This window comes from Lissotriton helveticus, chromosome 4_1, assembly GCF_964261635.1.
Source record: "Lissotriton helveticus chromosome 4_1, aLisHel1.1, whole genome shotgun sequence".
Taxonomy (NCBI): Eukaryota; Metazoa; Chordata; class Amphibia; order Caudata; family Salamandridae; genus Lissotriton; species Lissotriton helveticus.
Window position 1 is genome coordinate 472,377,197 of NC_136063.1, and position 26,176 is coordinate 472,403,372.

A 26,176-nucleotide genomic window follows, 5' to 3' on the forward strand; every position below is an offset into this window, starting at 1 on the left:
ATATGAGTGACTTGATTTTTACATTGACTTTGATATGAAGACAACAAAATAAATGAGCTCAAAGTTTGTATTCATCTGCCCATCTCCCTCGTCAACATGGATACCAAAATCTACACCAATACCCTTGCAAACTGACTGGAGCCCTACCTGCCACGCCTGGTTGATCCCGACCAGGGTGGGTTCATTTGCCAGCGACAGGGAGCGGATAATATCCTGTGCCTGGCCCACTTTGTGGAAAAGGTCCAGCAACGGGATATTCCGGCATGCCTCATCTCCCTGGACGCCGATAAAGCTTTTGACAGGTTGGGTTGCTCCTTTCTAGAAGTGGTGCTGCTAAAGATTGGGCTTGGGCCGAATATGATATCCCAGATAATGGCATCCTATGTTGTTCCCACCGCGCACATCCGGGTCAATGGCCTTCTTTTTGCTGCAGTGCAAATCCGCAGGGGCACCCGACAGAGATGCCCTCTCTCCCCTCTACTTTTCGCTTTAGCAGTGGAACCCTTGGTGATGGCGATCCACCAGGAATCCAATATGAAGAGTATTCCTTCTGGCAGCGATAAGAACAAAGTAGCTCTATTCGCAGATGACCTCTTGCTGACCTTGACCAATCCCAACAATTCCTTCCCTGCTTTAATCTTGCTTCTTTGTACATCTCTGGTCTCAAGATTAATACTGCCAGACCACAGGCATTGAAATTAACACTTTCACCACAGGAGGTCTTGGAACTGCAGTCACTCAAACCTTTTCAATGGGTGACCCGGTATCTGGGTCTTAACCTACCACCCACTCTCGCTACTCGGTCCCAAGCTAATTGACCTGAATGCAGATGCTCTGTCTTGGAGGATCTATGTTGTGGCTTGGGAGACTTAACAAGATGAAGATGTTGATACTGCTGAAAGTGCTGTATCTTTTCTAGACCCTTCCCTCGCCTAGCCCCCAAATAGCTATCAAGGGCCTTCAGAGCGATATAAACTGCTTTATTTGGGGAAAGGGTTGTCCACGATTCTCCAACAAAATATTTATGCTACCCCGAGATCGGGGGATACTTGCCTGTCCCAATCTGCTAGTTTATTACTGGGCAGCCCACATTCGCTACATATCGGAATGGGTGAGCGAAAAACAATGGTTCCATATGTACAGAGCAGTGACATGCAGACCTCTATGGGACCCGGCCCGTCTACCAAAAAGGCTCATAGCGCTTACATTGCCACTACCACAAAAACTGTCCTGGATATATGTGATAAGCTTGGTGTCACTAGGGGCCTCACTTCCTTGCCCTCCCCTAATACTTCGATATCCTTTAACCCTGATTTTTTTCCAGCTTTGCAACCTCACTTCTTCTCAGCCTGGGGGGAAGGGGACCGCTGTACAATTGGGGATCTTTTTGTTGGGGAAAATTTTAAGACCTTTGATCAATGCACCCACGATTATCCTCTCTCCGCCATGACACAACTACAATATTTTCACCTTAGGCACTGGTTGCTTACACCCACTAGCGCATAAGGAGCCACGAGCCAGCTCACCTCCTTTGACATGCTTTTACGATCCATTGATGGTTCGCGGGGGCTCATTTCACGTACATACCAGGTTCTGCAGGATTCCAACCATATGTCCCTTCAACTCTAAAAAGCGCAGTGACACTCTGACATTCCAGATGACATAGCGCCAAAACAATGGGAACAGCTCTGGTGTGAATATATAGAAGTGTCTCCCAGTGCTAAACAGCCTACAACGTTATGATCTGCTGGTATTACACCCCAGCCTGACTGCAGAAAATGTTCCCCACTTCTTCACCCCTGTGTTGGTGATACATCTCTGTTATGGGTTCCTTTATCCACATCTGGTGGTCCTGCCCACTCGTTACCCTTTTCTGGAAGAAGGTGCTGAGCCATATTAAAGACTTTGTGGGATTCCCCATACCAAGCACACCGCAAGTAACTATCTTGGGGTTCCAGCCGCAATCCCTCCAAGCTATGACACATACTGATTGGCGTCTGATTCAGCACATGCTAGGAGCAGCAAAACAAACTATTGCCTTGCAATGTAAAAAGCCTATAACCCTCCCATCTCCCTATGGTTCACTCGCTTATGGCACACAATTGCAATGGAGCTCCCAACCTGCTGTTTCACACACTCTAACACCAAATGTACACACATATGGCAACCACTATTAGACCACCTCTCCAAGCTACAACATTGCTGCTTCACCCCACCTCGCCTGCGAGATTTGCAACTCTTTGAAGATATTCTACTGCTGCGCGGGGCTGAGTCCCCCTAATGAGCTGATCCATTTTAGCATGGACCTTCTACCTGACCACCCTCTCCCCAGTGACACGATCATAACCTCTTGGCACCCCTTCTCATACATCCATGCTCCCCTCCAACTATGGCTAGACGTTGGGCAATGACGCTCTAGGGGTCCAACCCTCCACCATCCCCTCCCCCCCCTTCCCCCCTGTTTCCTTTTTGTTCTTATTTTTTTTCCTACCTCTGGATTGCAACTCACTTCTTAGCTCGGGCGGTGTAGCCCCACCCCCTAGCATACCCTGAGAAGCAGCTTTCATACCTTACACTATATGCCCAGAAGCAGTATATCTTTCATAGGGGTACCACCGGGTGGGTCTAGTGAGATTGCCACACAGCTTAATGGTGACATGGAGTAAGCCAAAACTGTATGATCAAGAATAAAATGTTATCCTATAGGATTGCATGATAGGCCCTTTCTCTCTCCTGCCTACTTACTATTGATGACTAGCTCTATGTGTATCCTTTGAAATTGGATGATCTGCCTGGACTCACTAGACATTGCTGCACACCTGCATCCACTGTACCATGATAAGACCACTTTGGGAGCGGTGGGCTATTAGTGGTGTACCAACAAGATTCATTTAGATATTTACATACTTTATAACTGATGAAAATGCTATATGTGTGACAACTGTGTTTACAGTCATTTGAAAACAAAATAAACAGATTTGGAAAAAAAATGTTTAATCATATTTTGAAAAGTTAACATAATTTCAGGGTTATTCTCCATCATGTGAAATGGTTTACATAAAAAAAATTGCCAGAATCTGGTCATGTCTCCGCCAGCAAGCCAATGTGTACTGGATCTGTCCTTCATTTTCATCATCCTCCTTCTTTTGCTCTGTATTGTCTGACTCTGAGTCCCACCGGACATTTGTTTTGACACAGATATTTGCTAGATAGCACAGACAAGATAATTTTGCAGACCACAGAGAGGGGGAACAACAGTCCTGTCACCTGAACCTGGACTTCAGAACTCAAATAGTCCTCTCCATATTTCTCATCTTCATCAGTGCTCTATTGTAGTGTTGTTTAGGCTTTGCATGGGGATGGATGATTGGGGCCATGAGCCCGGCTGAAAGTACTAAAATACAACTATTATTGTTTATGCACATTGATACTGAGAAATAACTGTGTGCGGGCTTAACGATAAAAGAAAAAGGGGCATAATGGGCCAGATGCTGAGAACTATAAGAACAGATATAATATGTATTCAAGAAATTCATTTGCCGTGGAAGAATAGAGGCTGGCTTAAGGATCTAGGGTTGGAGGTCATGGGGTGTACGCGACAGACCTCTACTATAAGAGGGGTTGCAATCTTGAAGGGATTTGGGCTAGGACAGGTTAGAAGAGTTAAAGAGGACCCATTGGGTCGTTGGGTAATAGTTGAATTGAAACTGGGTGCTGTAAGCTTGTCTATTTGTTCAGTTTATGGGTCGAACATTGATGATTTTTCGGTCTTCGACCAATTAAGTATTGAATTAGCTCTATGGCCACCTCTGTTAACTCTTTGTGGGGACTTTAATTTACATTTGGAGGGGACATTTGATATATCCAGCAGTAATGCCTATACTGGTAGGAAGAAAAACGTGTTTAGAGCCGTCAAAGGCATGGCTCAAGAATTTGGATTAATTGATATAGGTTATTTAAGGTCTGGGGGCACATTGGGGCCTACTTTTTTCTCCGCCCCACATCAAAGGCATTTTAGGTTGGATTTTTTTTGTTGTTGCTGCAGGGCTTACCAGCACTTCTGTAAATTTAGGGTATAATGTTCTTCCTAAAGTACTATGGGATGTACTATGGGGTGAGTCTGATTAAGTTATCACGGATATAGGGGAGGGATGCAGAAAATGTTCCCTGTGAGATTGCTGCCACTCTGGAAGGAACCAGATGATAAGTATTTTGTAATGAAATAGGTCTCGCATTTTCAAAAGTTTAAAATATTAGTGTTGCAAATGACAATGCCTTTTATTTATGTTTTGTCTTTTAAAATATAAATAAAAAGCATTGTCATTTACATTGTCAAAAGCTCAAACTTGTTAAATGCGAGCCCTTTTGCATTGCAAATGCTTGTTTAAAAAGTGTTCTGTGCGCCTGGACATTACGTCTTGTGAATTAATATTACCCTCCCCCGGAGTCCACACCCATGACCCCAGTGATCCCGGCACAAATTAACCCGATTCATCTTCATTTCGGCAAGAACACAGGGGTGCAATAAATCTTGGGTGCAATAAATTCTGGGCACTCTCTGCGTCCCTCCAGAAATATGCAGATGCACCGTGAATGCATATATATACAGCTCTGAATGAAAACAAGAAGCTGGGAAGCAGAAAACGCTCTAGGAGGCCCCAGGGAGGACCTTGCCTGAGGATTGCACTCCAGCAACAAGCCCAGGTACTTCCGGTGACTGCTTCTCGCTGGAATGTAGACCAGGGCATCTGTCGGGTCCGACAGCATACACCCAGCCTGCTTCCCCCACACTAGGTTACACTGGAGCTAGTTACCAGTTTCATTTTCTTTCGTGTTACCGAAGAAATCATCTGTAAGAGGCCTGAGAACGGTATAAGGCCATATTCTCGTTTTCACGATGAAAAATAGTAATATAATTATTTCCCCCTTGTACCCTCTGATATACCCCAAATTTCAAACATTATCAGAATGTTCACTATTGCTTTTGTCATACTGCATTTTTTATTGCTTTTTATTTACAACAATCAGGAAATGGGGTTTGTTTATTTGGCCCAGATAAACGAACAAACCATGAACAACTGTCCGACTGCCCCAATTGGACGGCGCCTAAAATCAAACACTGGTACCCACAGTGAGACGTGCCCAGAGCTGTACTAATGCAAGAGTGCCGACTCGACTCCCTCCTGAAGAGGGGGAAATGGGGGGCTCAAAGTTCACCTGCTCCACATGCTTGCTTTGCCTCCTCTGTCCACCCGCTAAGGGTCAGCAGCAAGGATAAGAACTAAAAACACTACATTGATTATATACTTTAACTATACAAGTCCAAATTATTAATCAACCGCAGCTGAGGGGCAGAATGCGCAACTACATTCCTTTGCCAAGAGAGATAAAATATGAGTCGGGGTGTGTGAGGCCAGAACAACCCAGGAGCACGACAGACAGACAGACACACACACACACCCACCGAGCACCAACACAGACACCCAGGGCTCGATTCACAGAACTAACTTAAGACAAAATCCTAAACTTACTACCTTTTTCGTATTCACAGAAGGCACTTACTCATTTTGGTATTCACAGAATACACTTACTCGTTTCGGTATTCACAGAATTAGGAGTCCTAACTTTAGGACTCCTAAATGCCTTCTGTGAATACCGAAAGTCCTAAAGTTAGGATTTTCTCAGTGTAGGAGTAGTAAAGTTATGACTCCTAACTTTAAGACTCCTAAATGCCTTCTGTGAATACCAAAAGTCTTAAAATTAGGATTTTTCTCAGTTTAGTAGTAGTAAAGTTGAGAAAAATCCTAATTTTACGACTTTCGGGATTCACAGAAGGTATTTAGGAGTCCTAAAGTTAGGAGTCCTAACTTTACTACTACTAAATTGGGGAAAATCCTAATTTTAAGACTTTCAGGATTCACAGAAGGCATTTAGGAGTCCTAAAGTTAGGAGTCCTAACTTTAGTACTACTAAATTGAGAAAAATCCCAATTTTAAGACTTTCGGTATTCACAGAAGGCATTTAGGAGTCTTAAAGTTAGGACTCCTAACTTCTGTGAATATTGAAATGACTAAGTGTCTTCTGTGAATACCAAAATGAGTAAGTGCCTTCTGTGAATACCAAAATGGTAGTAAGTTTAAGATTTTGTCTTAAGTTAGTTCTGTGAATCGGGCCCCCAGACTGTAACTCTGTACACAGAAACAGCATTTCACTGGAACTTCATCGCCTGTTACTAGATTCCTGTGCAGACCAATGCAACTAAATACAATTTAAAAAACAACATTCTAATGTAAACAGGAACTAAAGAAAACACAGGCACGTGTTACACCTATGTCTAGACGGGAAAGACATCAGCAAGACTTTCAGAGCAAAGTTAAATGAGAAGACATACAGAAATGGATAGCTGTAAACACACTATTCACGACTACTTCATCTACCAAACCAAAACTGTTTCCTTCTCTTATAAATTTAAATCTGCTTGACACAAACACCGCTCACATCACTGCTCACATACACATGTGATGCGATGAATAATCACCACTATAGTAGTCAAGTTTGTCTGGGTGCCATCCATGATTATAACCGAACAACAACCTGGTGCAAGATACTGCATTCTGCTGCATTTAGACAGCTTTTGGAAAAATGCTTGTTTAATTTACCTGTTCTTTCCTTGTCTGACGTCACCCTGCCTCCGTCTACTCTGAGATCATGGTATACTGGATCTCCATCTGTGTCGGAGTTTCTTCTTTGTCTGTATGGCTGTACGGGAAATTTAGAGAATGCAGGCGGGGGCCGAGGGGTGTAGGAATAAAATCTCAGTGGAGACAATATTTAAGTTTAAGGGAAGAGGCCAGGCTGTGGGTCCATAAGGAATCACTTTCGGGCAGAGAGCTATAAAACAACAGAATGCCCTGGAGGGGAAGGGTTTAGGCGCGGTAGGTCACACGGCTATTAAGACCCATCCCGGAGGGAAAAGGGATGGCACTGGCTCATACATTTCCCTGCTTTAATCATGGGGGAACAGATGGGGCGTGCGTGTGCGTGTCAGTGTGTAAGGGGGAGGGGGTGGGCTGGCAGTCAGAGGACTCTCGTTTCCTTGGAGCTGCACGGGTTGCATTCTGCGAACAGCCTCTGAGGTGTGGAAGAGGCGGGCACGTGCTGACGGGTGAAGCAGAGCAGGAGAAAGGGCTGTGTGTAATGCTGGATGGCGCATCACCCTCGCTCCTCACATTGTGCGGCATAAGGTAAACAGCGTGAAACTGCTTGTTGCACCTCTTCCCCTTCCACAGCTAACGCAATTCACAGTGCTTGTTACGATACAGCGTGAAAACCGTTCTGTACATTGGTTAATATTTATAAGGGTGAAGGTGTGTTACCTACTATGTCATAATGTGCTTTGGTTTATGTCTTTTGTATATAGGATAGACAGGCTGCTAGAAAAAAAGTGTGTCGCTCACCGGGCTTAAGGACATCCCGAGTTGAGCGCGCGTGCACATTTAGAAAACAAAAGTGAAATTGCATCAGGTTTGCAAGGCGCTGTTACTGTATGCAGCCGGCTTGCGTGGACGGAAGGGGGACAGGAGATGTGCACACCGCGTGGCTGTACGTGCATGTGCATGTGCACCAGCTCCAATCGCCAATCGCCCTGCGCGTGCCCATCTCCTGTCCCACTTTCGAGGCAAGTCAGCAACAATAGAACTCCCTGGCATCAGAGCTTTTGCGCTGCGTTCGCCAGGCTCGACCTAAAAACCTGGTTGTTCTCTAACTAAGCTTCCCTTCTCTGTTATTACTGGCAAGCTACCGTGCAGGGCGAAGATGCCCTTGGGCATTCATTTACTATATACATTTTCAAATCAAATCAAATTTCCCAAATCAGATGACAGCATGTGGCACACAGCCATTAGTTTCACATGTGTGGAATGTTATTAGGCCTTGCAGTTGGTGGCTGGAGACTTGGCCCAATCTTGATCATGATTTTTTTTAAATTGCGAATTCGCAATTAGGAAGGGGAAAATTACCATGAAGTAAACCTTCATGGTAATTTGCGAAAAGTTTTAAAAATGCACAAAAGTGCATTTTTGAAACTTATATTTTACACACAAACATGCCCTTGGGACATGTGTGTAAGTAAAATGTACTTACGTGACATTTCAGGGGTGCGGGGGGGTCCTTTCGACCCCCCCCTGCACCCTTGAAATTGCATTCTCATTTTGCGATTCCTTAATTGTGAATTCGCAAAATGAGAATGCCTTCCCATTGATTCCTATGGGCCTCTAGGCCCATAGGAATCAATGTAATGCGATTCCTTAATTGCGATTCGCAATTAAGGAATCGCAAATAAAGAAAATTAAGGAATCGCAAAAACTTTTGCAATTTCTTGATGCATAGGATTTTGCAATACCTAAATTGCGATTCCTTAATTTTCGCAATTTAGGAATCGCAAATTCCTACAATGATGCATGTGGCCCCAGAATTAAGGAATCGCAATTTAGGAATTGCAAAATCCTATGCATCAAGAAATTGCAAAAGTTTTTGCGATTCCTTAATTTTCTTTATTTGCGATTCCTTAATTGCGAATCGCAATTAAGGAATCGCATTACATTGATTCCTATGGGCCTAGAGGTCCAAAGGACCCCCCCTGCACTCCTGAAATGTCACGTAAGTACATTTTACTCACACACATGTCCCAAGGGCATGTGTGTGTGTAAAATATAAGTTTCAAAAATGCACTTTTGTGCATTTTTAAAACTTTTCGCAAATTACCATGAAGGTTTACTTCATGGTTATTTTCCCCTTCCTAATGGCAAATTCGCAATTTAAAAAAAAATCATGCATAGCATTTAAGAATTCGCAACATTTGCGATTTCTTAAATGCTATAGCAATTTAAGAAATCGCAAAAAATTGTGATTTCTTAAATTGCGAAAAATGAAAAAAAAATGATGCATCCCAAAAATGGTTTTTGCATTCGCAAACGCCGATTTTTGCGATTCGCACCGTTTGCAAATGCAGAAACCAATGATGCATGTGCCCCAAAGTGTGACAGAAACGTAACTGCCTCATTACAAGAACCTTTTCTGATGTTATGTATTTAAGAACATGGTTTCTGAAAGTCTAACTGTTATGGAAATGATTCTGAAAGCATAATGGAAATGGAAATTGTCAATGCCAATAAGGCATATCTGAAATACCAGTCTTCACAGCTGACCCATCAATAGTGAGTATTATAAATTAAAATCTAGGTCTAAATATGACTTTTTACAGGTTGAGGCTATAGTTGTACAAGATGATATGCACCAAACTGTGAGCAACAATTTAGCCGTATGGTTGTAAAATTGATCCACCATGGCTCTCTCCTAAACCTTCCACCACGATGGATATATGATGGGGGCAGGTGAGTAGAGGAAAGGAGATTGAGAAAGAGAGATACATATCACAGTTAGCCACCAGTTGTCATATATGGCTAGCACTGGTTCCAGACAATATGGAATGAATGCCTGAGTGTCTAGTCAGAACTACTGTTTATCTCGAAATATACTAGGGCTTTATGTATACACAAGAAATATAGGAACCTTTGCGTTTTTTACAATGCGATAAAACCGCAAGGCTGAAGGAAACCACAATCCCATAGCATTTTCTTTTGCAGAGACACAACCACAAAGCATTTATATTGGGACAGTCTACATTCAAAATAATATTGGAGTCTAAAGGTAATGAATTCAGATGTCTGGAAATTGCAGACGTCGGGCAGCTGCTGGAAGCCTTCAGGTCTCCCTTCTCTACTAAAGGGGAAGAGGCAGATTATAGAATAAATAGCGCAACTAAATGCAGAAACAAAAGATGCTGCACTGTTTTGCAATAGATTACGAACTATGGCCCTCTGCTGCTCTCTTCCCGGGCACTGGCACTTTCAAAGCGTCATGCACACACCTTTGCACCATTATTTATAACATTTCACAAATGGATATGTATTTTATAATACACCACACATGCAGTGTGTGACATGTAAGAAGAATTAAAATCATTTCACCTATTTTGTATCTGCCTCAAGGAGGCACACAGCTTGGCCTAACAATTATAGTCATTAGAGCTTTATGTCAAACACCAGGGATGGCTGCCCTTGAATGGCCACGTTTCACCATGGAACACACCCTTGACGCAAAGTGGTGAAAAGCAATGCAAATCTCTATTTGGGCTACAAAAGGCCATTTCTCCGGTGCAAAAAAAGTTTTGAACTGGAAAGTAAATACAATATCAAGACTTTGCACACTTTTGAGTAACTATGCATGTCTTTGTGGTGGCCATATGCTACATAAATCTGCCCTACTGTTTCTATGAGGAGGGTAACGCAAGGTCTGAGCTCACGCTACTGAATTTGCAACAATCTTTTGAAAAATCTGAAAACTGTGCCTTCCAACCCACGAACGTTGAAAAAAAGATCCAGTTGAAAATGATCTCCTCTTAACTGGTATTTAGAGTCATCTATCTCCAGTGTAATGGCACTCACAGACCTGAGAAACTCGCTAGATTCTTCTGTGCCCACTTGCAACAAGGAACGTTTTTAAGAGTAACGCACAACTACACTTTTATACCACAGTATCTTTTGAACTATATATATTAAACCGATGGTTTCAGAATAATCTCATCCATCCTAAGCCCATAGGACAAAGGATCTATTTTCCTAGCATCTTCTATAGTCTAATATGAAGTAGATATATTTGGGTTCAGTAAGAACTAACTAATTGTAGACGTGTGTTCATCCATAACGGTCGAATTCCTTCAGGCTTCATTCTCAAAGACATTTAGATATTAAGATGTAAGTACTAGTAGTGAGCCTGTGATTTCTGTTAAGTACTCACAATTATGTGCATGTTAATGCATGTGATAAATGTAAATCAATGTTTGAATAATAATAGGATATTAAAATATAAACATTGTTTCAGTATGTATAGGTCTTCATTCATTTTATGCATTAGAGCTGTAGTGAAGTGCAAAGGTGTATTTTCATTAGCAAAGGTTTCTCATTTCCCATTTGCCAGTCTTCATAAAGGAGCAAGAGATGGCTCAGTTGAGAAAAACTAATACTGAAGGTTCACACCTTCATTAAGACCAGTTTTTGATCGGAGAAATGTTTGACTGGGTTTCTCAGACAACCAACTTCCTTGAAGATTAAGCATGATTTGGTTCCAATGGAATACTTCCTGTCAAAGGGTGTTCAACATGTTGCACTGTAATTTCAAAGTTATGGAAGATACAAAGCACTGCCATATTGAGAGTAATAGCTGGTAAAAATCTATGGGCCTGATTTATAGTTTGGCAGATTGGGTATTCCATTCCAAACATGACAGATAGCCTGTTCACCTTATTACAAGAGCATTATATTCTATGGCACTTGTAATAAGGTGGGTGGGATCTCTGTCAGGTTTGTGGTAGAGAAACCATCTGCCAAACCTTAAATCAGGCCCTCAAACATTTCCTAGCTCTTCCTTTATGTATGTCAATGCTTATTATCTTCCATAACTTTAAAATTATAGTGCAATCAGGGCTTGCGTTACTGTACCTTTTCTAACTGAACTTGCACCTTCCAAACGCGACTTGTGAAGGTGGAATAGAATTGCAATCTTTTTTTTAAAAAAATCCAAATTAAATAAGTTGTTTCTCTCTACCACAGACATAGGATGCACTCTTCAGCTTCCTGTGTTGCGTATGGAGCTAGATGCAGAAAAGCATTTGGTACAGTGAGATGTTTTATGTCATTAAACTGTTTGCATTTAAAAGGAAACTTATTAATTTGCTCCAGAAATTACTAGCCCATGCTATCAGAGCAAATCTGGATAGTAGTGTGAAATATGATAACATTTTAAGGGAGAGGAACTCTAGGAAAATATTCCTCTGTCACTAATCTAGTTTGTTTTTGTAAATTTATAATTCTGATCAAATTGTTAGAGGTGTAGACACGCTGTGGGTGGTAGAATACTGTGATAATCACATCTGACTAAAAGAAGGCCATAGAAGCTAATGATGCATATCTGTAAATGTGGCATAGTCAACACAGATAAGCAGAATACAGATGAATAGGTAATCATGTCATGCATGACCAATCAGTTTTGTGTTTTATCAGGGAAAAGATAATATGCTTGAGGTTTTACAAATAACTAAAGAACTAATGAATATACTTGAAATAATGTATAAAGAATCACTCTACTAGTCAAGACTCCGTGATATGGATAGATGTGCTGCACTTACTCTCACTATGATATATTAGCTTTGCTAAAATGATCCTACAACTGCTTAAGAGGAAATGTCCCAATCTGTCTTTAGTAAAAGTTGTCATGGCAGCAGTCAGCACAGTGGTTTAGATGAGGTAGGCGGATGCTTCTGAGAATCCAAAGAACCAAACTCACCTGGAAGGGATGGTACCTGCTTTGTTGTTCTTAGACACCACATACATGAGAATAAACATCCAATCACTCTAATAAGCTTTTAAAAGTAGTCAACACATTCTTGCAAATTCCCTAAAAATGTACCTCATTATGAAAAAAACACATTTTGATAGCCCCACACAGGGAAGGCGAGGCGGTGCTGAGAAGGGGACTCAATCATTGGAACACTGATCATGCCAAGTGGGTAAGGCACAATAACAATGGCCTCTGGCAATCACATAGCTATGGATAAGAAACTACAGTCCCCGAGCGCACCTCGAGGTCAAGGAGGACATCCAAACCACAGAAATCTCAAAACAGGCTGCACAGCCTTTCTACACCTTTGGTTTGAATCCAATGAATCAATTTCATATACTTTTTCTTTCACGTTTGTCTTAATTTAACCATTAATTTTCATCCATTTCTTCTTGTTTTGTATTCAATTCATTTTATTTAAACGAAGGTATCTCAAGTGTCAGGAGTGGGTTCCACAAACCATCACGTTTATTCTGACCACTCAATGCATTTCGGGAAGTTAATTACCTTCTTCAGGGGTATCTGTAATACACAGAAATAAAATATTATAACAGACATCGTCTGCTTTCATGAATCACTTCATATACACGATGTGCACTATTCTATTCTTACCCAAGCTTGTAACTCACCCGATTTTATATAAAACCATTCTGCCTTCCTTACTTTCCAACGCGGTAAAGCGTTCCTGGTGCAGGTTAAACCATAATACTTTGTAAGCGTTTCTCTTTTGTATTCCCGCCCGTATTCTATGTCAGCCAGTAATTCAATCCATGTGTGCATTTCGAAGTTGTCATTAAAAGAGGACTGCCTAATCTTACAATCGTAAATAACTACAACTCCCAGAATACTTCCTACGAATCTTTTCTGTGTAATAAAATATATACGTTTTGTGATATTTGTATTCCTGTTGTATTCAATCAGTTAATTCATAACTTTTTAAACAAAATAGTCCAATCCTGTGCAAAAGTCACTCTGTAACTAGAAGCGAAGTGTTTGATGTATTCAAATCGTTCATAATGGAAGGAAACTCAGCTCCTGTCTTTTTCATCGTCATTTAACGTTTCGGTAATCATGTTTTTCCATCATATTCCTTATGCTGTTGTACTCTCAATGTAAACTTTGGGTGAAATCTCGATTGAGACGAAAAAATCATACTGATGCAGTTCAAGAGAAGTCCTACCACAGGATAAAAATAAAGCCCACCAAGATGCCCGCTTACATTCATCATCGTTCCCCAGGAGCTTGCCCTGTGTGTCTCCCCCTCAACATGTCGGGCTCCCAGGGAGGAAAGAAAATATGCCAAAATAGGCCTGATGTTGCGCTAAAGTACCATAGGTCGAACTTCTCCCCACGCTAAGCTGGAAAGAGCAGGACATCAAGCAATCACCCCAGCCTTACTCTCTTCCAGGTCATAAGGAGATGACTGCAAAGAGAACTGACACTGAAAAATCAGTATCAGTGGGTGATAATCTCTTTGGCAGACTGGCTTTCAAAGAAGTTTTGGAAGAGGAAGGACAATGCAGCATACAATGCACCTGGACAGTGACTACCAAGTGAAAGCGAGGAAGCCAACCTCTCCGACTAAGTTATAATTACAACAACAGGAGCCTACAAAAAGTGCATTTGTGGGACAAACCATTCCACCACCCCGAAGATGATCAGTAGGGAAAGTATAACAGACCAGGAACTGGGTTGCTTATCAGATCGTTTCCTCTCTACCATTGAGACTCAAATTTAAGAATCATTGTCCACATTTGTAAGAGAGAACCCACGCAGGATCCCAGGCCTTATACAGTCTCTTGTGTCCTCTCCTGTTGACCGCTCCAGTCCCTCTTTGGCAATTATCTGTATTACACAGGATGAGGTTGCCAGGGCCCTTCTATGGCAATCTCAAATGATGAAATTGCAGGTAGTCTTAATTCAATCTCTAGCCTCAAACTTAGTTGGCCTAGGGCTTAAAAAAAGCTCTCTGGAAATCCTTATCAGATGCCTGGGTAGGGGAAAATGCTGTCCATGTTCTCCCATCACCAACCAATTAAGTACCTTGCCTGAAATGCTATGGACTCTCATGCAAAGTGCTAAGAACAAAACACATTGTTCTGCATTAAATAGGAGTCACAGTCAAATCAACCGTTAATTGTAGTAATTCTCCACCAGAAATGGCAACAACTGCCCCTCTCGATTTAGAAAGGATGCGCAACTCTCTTATTGCACCACAATCCCACTCCCTTCTTGTCGCTGAGGACAAGACCTGCTTGAGTCTGACCAAAGGAGGAGTGTCAGCCTTCCTGCCACAGCTCACCTCTTCTGAATATTACAATATACCGGCATGACTCATATCATTCCTCCCAACACTTATAAAGGAACTACCGTCTTTTACCCTGACCTTTGACCATATTACATGCTGTTAGTAATACCAGTCAGCAGTTGGTGTTCCCCGGTTTGTTGAAAAGGCTTAATTGGTTTTACAAATGTTTTACTATGCAAATTCAAGGTCAGGTTGCAGGCGGCTTGAAAACACCAGAAAATCTACTAGAATAAGTATCAACCTGCATTGATGACCTCAACGTGAGTCTTCTAGAAGACATCCCTCATCAAATGTATCCCCTGCACCTGTTATTTGCTATAAGCAGTTACAATGCGACCTTTATGAACATTCTAAAACACCCTCTAGAAGACAGCCTCATCAAATGAATCATCTGCACCTGTTTCTTGATATTAGCAATTAGAACGCAACCTTTGTGAACATTCTAAAACACCTTATAGGAGAGAGCCTCATCAAATTAATCCTCTACACTTGTTCCATGCTATAAGCAATTAGAAAGCAAGCTTGTGTAATCATTCAAAAACACATTCTAGAAGACAGCCTCATCAAATGAATCTTCTGCACTTGTTCCTTGCTATCAGCAATTTGAACATGACATTTGTGAACCTTCTAAATCACCTTCTAGAAGGCAGCCTCATTAAGTGAACTATCTGCACTTGTTCCTTGTTACAAACAATTAGAATGTTACCTTTATGAACGGTCTACAGCAGTCATATTTAAAGAAAGTCCACACTTCTCTCCTTTGCTTAGCCTCTTCACCTGCCACTTACCTGGTATCTGGCTTTCAGGACTCTGTCTTGCCAGCTCCCTTGATCCTCCCACTTTAACCTCATGGCAAAGAACTTTCCGCATTAGTCTCCCACCTGGTTGGATAAAAGAACAAGAAGAAAAGGAGAGACGCATTAACAGACTTTATTTTACTACGTGCTAAATTCAGTCGCAACATTGTGCTTCAAACAAATATAATCAGTTTTTTTGTTTAACTTGTACATGCTGTTGGCAGGGCTTTTCGTGAGAGGACTTGGGTGAAGCTAACCCCCTGCAAATTTGCTTGTGGGTTTGATGCTCAAATCATACTCACTACAGTTTCAAAAGTTTTGATAAAGGAGCCTCTTCTTAAAATATAAATGAAAAGCAAAACTAAAGGTTGGTTGAGATTTGAAAAGCTTTTGTGAGGTGATTCCTTAAGACATAGAGGTAATACTAGACTAAAGCCTTATTATTTGTTTGTTTATAGGTATCATATCTACCGGTACCAGTCATCAGACTGGTGTGAATGCCTGCTGCAGTGATGCTGTTGAATAGACGAGCCGCAGCATCTTTGACTTTACATGCTCCCTCCATCCCAACCCCATCCCCTGAAATTCGCAACCAGAGCAGTGTCTCCTCCTCCAAACAGAGGGCGATTCCTGGGAGGATTAAGAGACTACGAGCGCTGCCCCACACGAATAACCTGGGATACAGGTAGGTGGATTATGACAAGGAGAACCAACCCAAACACTGTCACATCCAAGACCAACGTCCTCCCGATTAAACACCACTCCTCCTCCAAGGGCGTAAAAGAAGCTAAACAAAAGCCTAAGAAACAGCATCTCTCAAAAAGGCGGTCTCTGGCCTTAGGAGCAATCAACATACCTCAGGCTCGACCAAAGAAGGGGCTGCTGAAGTTCTTCCCTCTATTTGAGTGACTATCTGAATCAAACATGAGGACCCTGGAATGCACTTGCACTACGGATTCCCTCCAAGAAAAAACATGAACCATCATCCCCCCACCACCCAACCCAGGGGGAACAGTTCTCAAAAGCCATGATCACAGGCCTTTCAACTTGCATTCCAAATAAAACCACAACAGCTGCACAAGGGGTCAATAACTCTCTGTCACAAAACACCAATTTAAAGAGTTCTGGAGATGTCCCTCCTGCCAAAACCACCTCTGAGAATACTACAGGGGATTCATGCTCCAATCCAGCCCACTTTCACATTGATACAACTAAAATGGCATTATTTAATCAAGAGCCTAGAGCAGTAACTCTAATTTTAGCAACAACACAGTCCTTAACCATAGCCAGTAATGGACAAAACACTTGCATGTCAAATGACCCTGGCAAGGCAGACTCCAAGCAAGTCTCAACAGATAATCTGCAATTAGGACAAATGTCCAGTCGGCCAACCTTAAACCTGAAGTTAGCAGTAACCCAGACAAACAACAGCCAACATTACCATGACCAGCTGCTCAATGGCCCTCTGCTAAATGGCACCACTATGAAGCCCTTCCCTGACTACATGAGCCTCCAGCCAGGTCCCACCCTCCCCAATTTTTAAGAGCCATCGAGACCTTATCTCCCAGGTTACGGGGGAGCAACCAATGTGGGAATCTCAGATCTGTGTGAACTGGCCCTAATTCCATGCTACAATGCTATGGGCCAATATGACATGTTCAATAGAGGCAAACTTCTATGCCTGTTTCAACACATTACCTCTAGGTTGACATGTGGGAGATTAAGGAGCTGATTACAGATACCATCCAGGGATTTATCTCCTTGGCTCAGGTCTGTAAACTCATCAAGGCAGTGAAGAACAATGAATCTCCGGGCCCCATTTGTCTGCTGGCAATCACATTCATATGCTCCTCAGAGGAATGTGAAAAGGTGCTAACCCCCCTTTTAACCACGTCGTCCTAACTGCTCAGATCCCAGATGCATGGAGGAGATCCATTTTGCGTCCAATTCTTAAAAAAAGGGGACCTGATTAACCCATCCAACTACCGCCTGATAGTGCTGCTAGACCTAGTGGCTAAAGCTTTTGCTGGAATACTACTCAAACATCTAGTGGTCTGGGCTGAGGTACACAACTTGTGTCTTTTTTCCAGATGGGGTTCCAAGCCACTGCATCGACAATGGACAATATCACAGCACTTGCAGCCCTGAGCCATCAAGCAGTCCAGAACGACCAGCCACCATTCTTATGCTGCGTCATCAACTATAGTGACATATTTGACAGGTTGGACTGTCCCACGCTATGGAGAAAACTAAAAGCGTGGAGTGTGTCCTCAAAACTACTAGGGGCCATCATCTCCCTTTTTCAGAACAGGTCCTCACACTGTATACGCAGATGATACAGTGGTGATGGACAGTACCAAAGTTGGCATACAGCTCGATCTGAGCAGCCTGTAAATTTGCAATGGGAAAAAACATCTTATGATAAATCAAGACAAGACCAAGGATCTGATTTTTTGCTGCTACAGAAATAAGAAACATCTCAAATGGTGTATGGGGAGCTAGATCATCCATTCAGGAAGGAAGTATAAGTACTTGGGTGTCTGGTTTAAAGCTTCCTAACTAACTACCTACACACCCTCCCTGAAACAGAAAGGCACAGCCATCACATACAGTCTTAACTGCCTGAACACCAAACAAAAAAGTGCATCTGCAGGGCCTATGCTTCAGGTTATGAAGGTGACTCTTCTCCCTGTGCTGCAATACGATCATCAGGCCTTCCCCGGGGCCTGCAGTTCTACTCTACAACAAACTCAGTGTACAGGCTACAAGAAAATATTCCAAGTGCCTCATCACATCTGAAGGATAAGACCCCATCTGGGATTTGGGCTTCAAGACAAACTTTAGCCAATGAGTCAGATAAAATGCAATATTACATTCGGGTCTTGAAGGCACCAGCCAATTCGCTTAAAGCCCTCCTGAACGGTACATTTGAGACCCCCGCAATCCCTGGCCCCAGCTGACACAAAAAGCCATTACCTCCTTCCATAACGAAGAGTCAGGGTTAAAATAAGACTCTGTAAATGGAGGAGGCCCGCTCTCAGGCTCCTAACCCTGACACCCAACACAGTGTTAAAATAAAAAGACAGGATTACAGACAGCTCCTACTGGAGGAGGCTACTATGCGCGCCCTAGCTATGCTACATCGGATTTATGAACAGGGCGAGCACTCGGGTAAACTCCTGGCATGGCTGGAATGCAAGTAACAGGCAGCGAGATGGGTGCGAGAAATAACAGGCCCTGACGGCGTACTGATAACTGATCCTCAGGGCATTGCTGGTGTCTTTGCATCTCACTTTGAGGAAGTGTATAAGGTCCCACAGGCCTCACAAGCCTCAATGGCTGCAGACCTCCTTGCTACCATGCAAGTAGTATGCATCTCGCATCAGGACAGAGAGGCATTGGAAGCGGATATCTCTGAAGCAGAGATCCAAAAAGCAATACAAGATGTTCGGTCGGGGAAATCGATGGGTCCTAACGGACTCGGTATCGAGCTTCTTAAATCAATGGCAAAGATGCTAGTGCCCCATTTGTTCAACTTATATAATGAATGCTATGACTTGGGGCTTCTCCCGCCTGATATTTGTACTGCTGCTGTTGTAGTTATCCACAAGCCCGGTAAACCAGCAGAGGATTGCAAATCGTACTGCCCTATCTCAAATTCTATGTATAGTATAGATTGCCAGCAAGGGTTTTATTTAGTGATGAATTATTCAGCATATAGAATCTATACTTCAAGTTTGAGATTCAAACTGTAAACATCAGTAGCTGTGACAATTTCAAATATTCTGTAATTGAAGGTACATGTAAATAGCTACCACACTAGCTAAAAGAAACAAATAGAGGCAACACAGGCACATTTTTATTAAAAATGTTATTATTTGTTGTAAAATCATAAGGGTTCTAGATCAGTCATGAGACTTAAACAGACAAAAGAAATCGGATGTACAAGGAATACAGCCGTCTTTCCTATAGTACACAAGACAAAATCCAAACTGTTACATACAAAAACAATGACTACTGCTACAATAGAGGTAAGTCACTGGTGGCAAAAATGTCATTTGGCACAGAAATGGACGTGTAAGTCGACGTTTTTGTCTTATCGGGTCAATTCACAACATCATCATCAGGACGGATGATTACACATGTAATGATGACCCTTGAGGAGAGAACTTTATGTGACCAGTTCAAGGTGAAGTAATTTCTTTAAATTCTGGTTCTAACTGGAGAAGTCCGCTGGGCACTTCGTTATTTAATCCATGTGTCTTTGTTTACTGATCTTCTCTTCAGAGATTTCTGCTAATTTTTTTAATTCGGTTGACGAAATTGCATCAACAAAAAGGATCCACCGGCAGAGTCACGGCAGGAAATTCTCAAATTCTGGCCAAACTCTTGGCCAATCGTCTAGTCCCGTATCTTAATGCTTTGATCCATCCAGATCAATCGGGCTTCTTGTCCGATGGGCACTTCGTTATTTAATCGATGTGTCTTTGTTTACTGATCTTCTCTTCAGAGATTTCTGCTAATTTTTTTAATTCGGTGGTCGAAATCGCATCAACAAAAAGGATCCACCGGCAGAGTCACGGCAGGAAATTCTCAAATTCTGGCCAAACTCCTGGCCAATCGTCTAGTCCCGTATCTTAATGCCTTGGTCCATCCAGATCAATCGGGCTTCTTGTCCGATAGAAATACGGATTGGAATCTGTGCCGCATACATGGGGCAATTGGAAGGAAAGACACCCTAGAGGAGGAAGCAATCCTACTGTCACTCGATGCCACTATGGCATTTGATACTATCGAATGGGAGTATGTTTTTGCTGTCCAGGCTCGCATGGGGCTCGGACCCAAACTAATTAGATGGATCAGGCTATTAAATACGCAGCCCACGGCGCACGTCACGGTGAACAATCATCGTTCTGCCCCTTTTCCCCTTTGTTGTGGCATGAGGCAAGGTTGCCCGCTGTCGCAGCTCCTCTTTGCCGTGGTGCTGGAGCCGCTGGCTGTCTGGATCAGGGGAGATCCGGGTATAAGGGGCATAAAATGGACTATTGACCATGAGAACCAAATATTGCTCTACGCGGACGACATCTTGCTCTACCTGGCCTCTCCAGCACGCTCGCTGCGAAGGGTGTTGCCCATCTTTCATATATTTGGTGCACACTCAGGGTATCAGATAAACTGGTCTAAATCCCAGATGTTCGCACTCTGGGGTGAACCCCTGTATAGCCCTAGAGGTTATGACATTCCAGAAGCAAGACACGGTTTTTGGTACCTGGGCATTTTTAATAAATCCAACGCTAATCTTTTTTATGAGCGGAATCCAAAGGTGCCCCTGCAGCATTTGAGGTCAGGCGTTACGCATTGGCGATCGCTGCCCCTTACTCTTTTGGGACGTGCATCCCTGTTTAAAATGCTTGCCCTCATGCACTTTCTCTACATGTTGCAAAATGCTCCCAATCCTGTTCCTGATTCCTATTTTTTGCAAATTGAAGAAGTGGTGCGGGGACTGCTGTGGGAGGGCCGACCTCCACGGTTTGCCATAAAAAAACTCACCATGGGATGGTATGCTGGAAGTACAGAGTTACCGGACCTGCGCCTCTACTACCAGGCATCGCAGTTGACGGGCATTAACAGATGGGTGTTCTGACCGCACGATGATCCTAATTGTAGAACGGACCATTGGCTGATGGGGAGGGGGTGCTTCAATAGGGCACGGAATCCAGCGTAAGCTAGGGTGGCATAACCGCCTAACAAAGGCAACTCCTCTGTGGGACCCTGATATATAGTGTCGCCTCAGCACACGTCCAGGGTTTGATAAATGGGACACAATTGGGATCTCCAAGGTGGGGGACATGTGGGTGAAGGGGAAAAGTCCACATTTGCTGATCTTCAAGCCAAATACCTCCTTGCTCCTTCAGAGACTTTTAGGTATCTCCAAATTAGCCATGCTATTGATTAGGCCCTCCCAAAGGGTACCCCCCTTCTGGATTCCTCCCCGTTGGAGGACTGACTAATATTCGACCCAATGGACCGCAAAGCCATCTCCCTAACATATAAAAAATTAGTGAATAACCAAACTGACCCAATGTTGAAACTAGGGTTGAGCTCGGAAACTGATCTGGGGGATATTGACGATGAGGACTGGAGAGAGGCACTCGCCTCTCCCCGAGAAGTGGCGATCCCTATGCGACTTCGACTGGTCCAGCTCAAAGTTCTCCACAGGGTCTATTTTGATGCCAAATTGCTCTTTAAGCTAGGTAGGAGACCTTACCCGCTCTGCCTCCGACGATCTAACCAGACCGGCACATTCACACACATCCTCTGAGACTGCCCTCACATACAACACTATTGGAAAGACGTCACCCGGCAACTAGGCAGGACGTGTGACAGACAAACCTATTCAACCATCCCCCAAACTTAGCCTCCTCCTTATCTGGGAGGCTACGGACCTCTCACAGGCGGAGCAATCATGGGCCATGATAGGATGGACTATCGCCATACGCAATATTGCACAAAAGTGGGGGGTGGGTATGACGCCATGAGTAAGGGACTGCGCGAATGACATGGATTATGTCATGTTGCCAAAAAACGGTGTTCAAGGGGAGGGGATGCCCAAAAAATGGGACCACAAATGGGGAAAGTGGAACAAATTTAGGGAGGAAATTTGCATTTCTCCTACGGTGGAATTGAGAGGGGGAGATGAGCATTGATGGACAGATTGAAAGAGACTATGGTGACCTCCACACCGGGTAGCCAATAATAAGATGCGATTGAAATCGGACTAGCCGCTTGTTTCCTCCTATTATTTTCCCAATGATAATGTTGTAACTGTAAAGGAAGGGACAACCTCTGAGGTTAGCGGATTTATGTACTCCTGATCCTGAATATGTTGCGAAGCACTGTTGTGATCTTGTCTTGTATTGCTAACGATGACTGTACAATGTCTTGTACCGATGCATTTTTGTTATCAATAAAAATAAATCAATACATGAAAATAAGACACTGTGTCCTAGAGACCCTGGAAAAGAGTTATCAATAGGCAACTGAAACACATTTTGAACCAATAGGATATGTCTATCCTAAGGGCCTCCATTATTCAATTTCCTTTGAATAATTCATACTTGGTAGGGTAGCCACAACCATACCTATCAGAGGTCATCAATGGTCGGATGCACAAATATATTATCTATATGCACCTACTAGCCTTATCAGTGGCAGATTCAGCCTGGCATGTGCACTTCACAGCGATAGAGGGGCATGCAGGCTATGCAACTTTAAGCATGAATCATGGCTGCACCTCCTCTGTTGCTGTCCCAAGCTGGATGCCCCACGAGGCCTCTGCTGAAACCAATCTACCTGACTGTTGTAAATAGAGGTCCTTGAGCAAGGAGTATAAATAGGTTATCTTTATTCACGTTGAGTTGCAGATCAAGTTATTAAGATGAAAAGGTAAAACCCCACCCGGAGTGACCTCCCTGTCACTCAGCCTGCCTGCGCCAACTGCCAGTTGACACACAGGCCAAGCCCCCAACATTCCATGATGTCACCAAGCATTCTGGCAGTGACACCATGTGAGCCACAGGGAAATCCCAGCCAGGGAAAAGAGACATAGATAAATATAACACTGACTCAAGCAGTTCGCACCTGTCTGGAAACTGCATCATTATGTTTCATCTAATCTGAAGCAAGAGACTTATGGTGGTGCAGGAAATGTGTCAAGGAACTCAGAGCAAAGCTTCGACCCTAAACCTCTGAGTCTCATCACACAATCTTCATCCAAAAGCTCATAATGGACTATGGCACGCCAAAAACCTGAATCCTAACAATGGTGTGGCAAGTGGGGCTCAAACTATTTGTGGGAATGGAGGTGGCGAGGTGGAATCATTATCATAATACTCAAGCTAGTCATGCAAAATAACAGTACTATCACTTCATCAAATCAACGGCTCCTACCACCCTCCCCCGCTCCATCTAAAGGATACTGGTAATGGCTGGTCCACTGTTTTCTTCGGCTTTTAAATCATCCTTTTTGCCCTTTGCCCTTTTTGTGTTTGTTAGGTGCCAGTCTTTGAGCGAAACATTTCTCTGTGCCAAACAAAGCACTTTTTTTGTAAATTGACAGGCAGATCTGGGAAAGGCACCCTAGATCGAACCATCTTTTTGCACTATACGATATACCTTCTTTCCGCTGCTCATGCTATGTATGAACCTTAGTTTAAGGGGCCCTCCCCGCACATGAGGGTGCGGTGAGACGAAGGGACGAATATGAGATATATGGCCTGACGTTGCTAATAATCAGTGTCCTTTACACACAGCAGCCCGCTGCTTTTCTAGCGAACACGCCAATCTTTTGCATGATGCACTTTTCTCACAGTAAAACTCACATTGTCTTTACCCCTTCTCCTGTTTACGCACCTTCAGTCTATGAGGTCCATGCTTTTTTCCCTTCCCCAGTAGCAGTGGATCAGCCCCAGTTCCACAGCATTGTGACGATAAAATCACAGGTAATTTTTTTTCTTCTAAATTGTCCAAAGGTTTTGACCATCCCTACTATCACTATCATGACATACAGCAATTAATTAGCAGAACCTCTAAGTAAGGCATGATAAAACTCTGGGAGATATGTACAATGAAGTGGCTTAATGACACGCTCCTTAGTAAAGGGGGGCCTCAGCCAGGCCTACCAGTGCTAGGGGTTCGCCCTTCTCTGCACGCAAGTCCTCAGACCAATAAATAGAAGTTGGCACGGAAACTGAAATGTAAAAGATATATTTATTAAACCTCATGAGATGGATCTACATTCACACAACACCCTTCGGTAGTGTATGAAGTAGCACACTGAGTAGAAGAACCATGGTTCTTTTATACCCATACAAAAGCTCAAAAGAAGGCAGTACAAGCACACATAGGGGAGTTACATACATAAATGGTCATACAGAAATGCACAGTCAACAAAGAAGGAGGAGTCAACAGTTGCTGACCTCAGTAGGAACATCCTGACAGTAACAAACCTAAACAGGTGCATGGGCAGCTACAAGCTCAACTGAGCATGTGCAGAGTAGCAGAGGCTAGGTATAGCCAGTCCTTTGAGCAAGGCACAACAGTACACGACAGAGAAGAAGGAAAGAGTACATGGCGAGCACATGGCAGACAAAATGCCTGCCGGAAACAAGATGGCTTCAGCTAAATGCTAACATTGATCGCTGCCAATTTTTCACACTGCCACTTCGGAAACTCAAGGCTGAACTATATTTACAAGAATGTGGTGCATCCTTGCATTTCCCCCTGCAATGGCGCTAACTTTAACAACTTAGGGCCAACGCAGGCATCTTTGCACCAGAGTGCAAGGGTGTCTGTGTGCAGGGGAGGATTGGTTATGTGTAGGAAGGTGTCCCTTCCTGCACATAAACCATCCTAAAATGCCATTTTGTAACTTTCATTTGTGCTGCTTCATGCAGCACACATGAAAGTTACAAAATGTCATTTTTTTAAAAGGTTTGTTTATGTGTAGGAAGGGGCACCTTCTTGTGCATACACAAACCATCAAATTTTGCTTTTTCCATGTGTGCTGCACAAGCCGGCACCTTCTTGTACGTACACAAACCATCAAATTTTGCTTTTTCCATGTGTGCTGCACAAGCCGGCACACATGGAAAAAGCAAAAACGAGGAGAAATAATGCATTTCTCCTCGTTTCGCCAACTTAAGACCAGGGCTTTCATTGTCTTAATTTTGGTGCTACCTCCTATGTACGCAATCCTTGTACATAGGGGGCAGCGTCAAATACAATGGGTGTTGCAGTCGAACACCCACCACAACACCCACTGCACGCTCCTTTCACACTAAGCATAACGTGTAAGGGGGCCTTATGTACAAGGCAGCGTTAAGCCATGTTAAGTGGCCTAACGCTGCCTTGTACATAAGGCACAGAATAAATAAATCTTGAAGGAGTACAGTAAATAATACATGGGCTCTTCAACTGTTGGAATTCTGGCAGCATTGTTGGTGGTTTCAAAGAAACATTATGAAATATCCCCTCTGCCTTTAGTGAGGTGGTATTATTAACCAACAACCCCCTCTAAAAATAGTCCTAGCACCACTGTCTGCATTGAGTGACTATATGATATTTGCCTCTATGCCCAATATAACATAGTCTGGCATATCACCCTTGTAAATGAGGGTTTATTTTGGTTCCCGAGACAACCCAAAAGATTTACTGATGCAATTTGCCTTTTTTATATGATTTCCTTTGTCTACGCTGCCGTGCACTAATTAGATACGCAAACAGTAGCATTTTCTCCTCTCCAACTAATAAAGAAATTCAATTTACCAACAAAGAGTGAAAGTGTTAGATCGATATCTGTATGACTTCTGATTTTATGCAAACGTATAATTTCTAAAATTGCTCTCACGTTTTCCCCTAGAAATAGCCTTTTTCTTTAAAATCATCACACCAATAATACATTTTTATTTGAGTGAGGTAACGTCTGTAGCTAGAAGGCATTGGGTATTCTCACCTTTATTAAATAGTAATTAATTCCTTAAATATAATCACTTTCCTTCTCTGTGCAAGCTTCTGAAAAAAGTTTTAATAATGTGGAGGAGAAAATGAGAGAGAA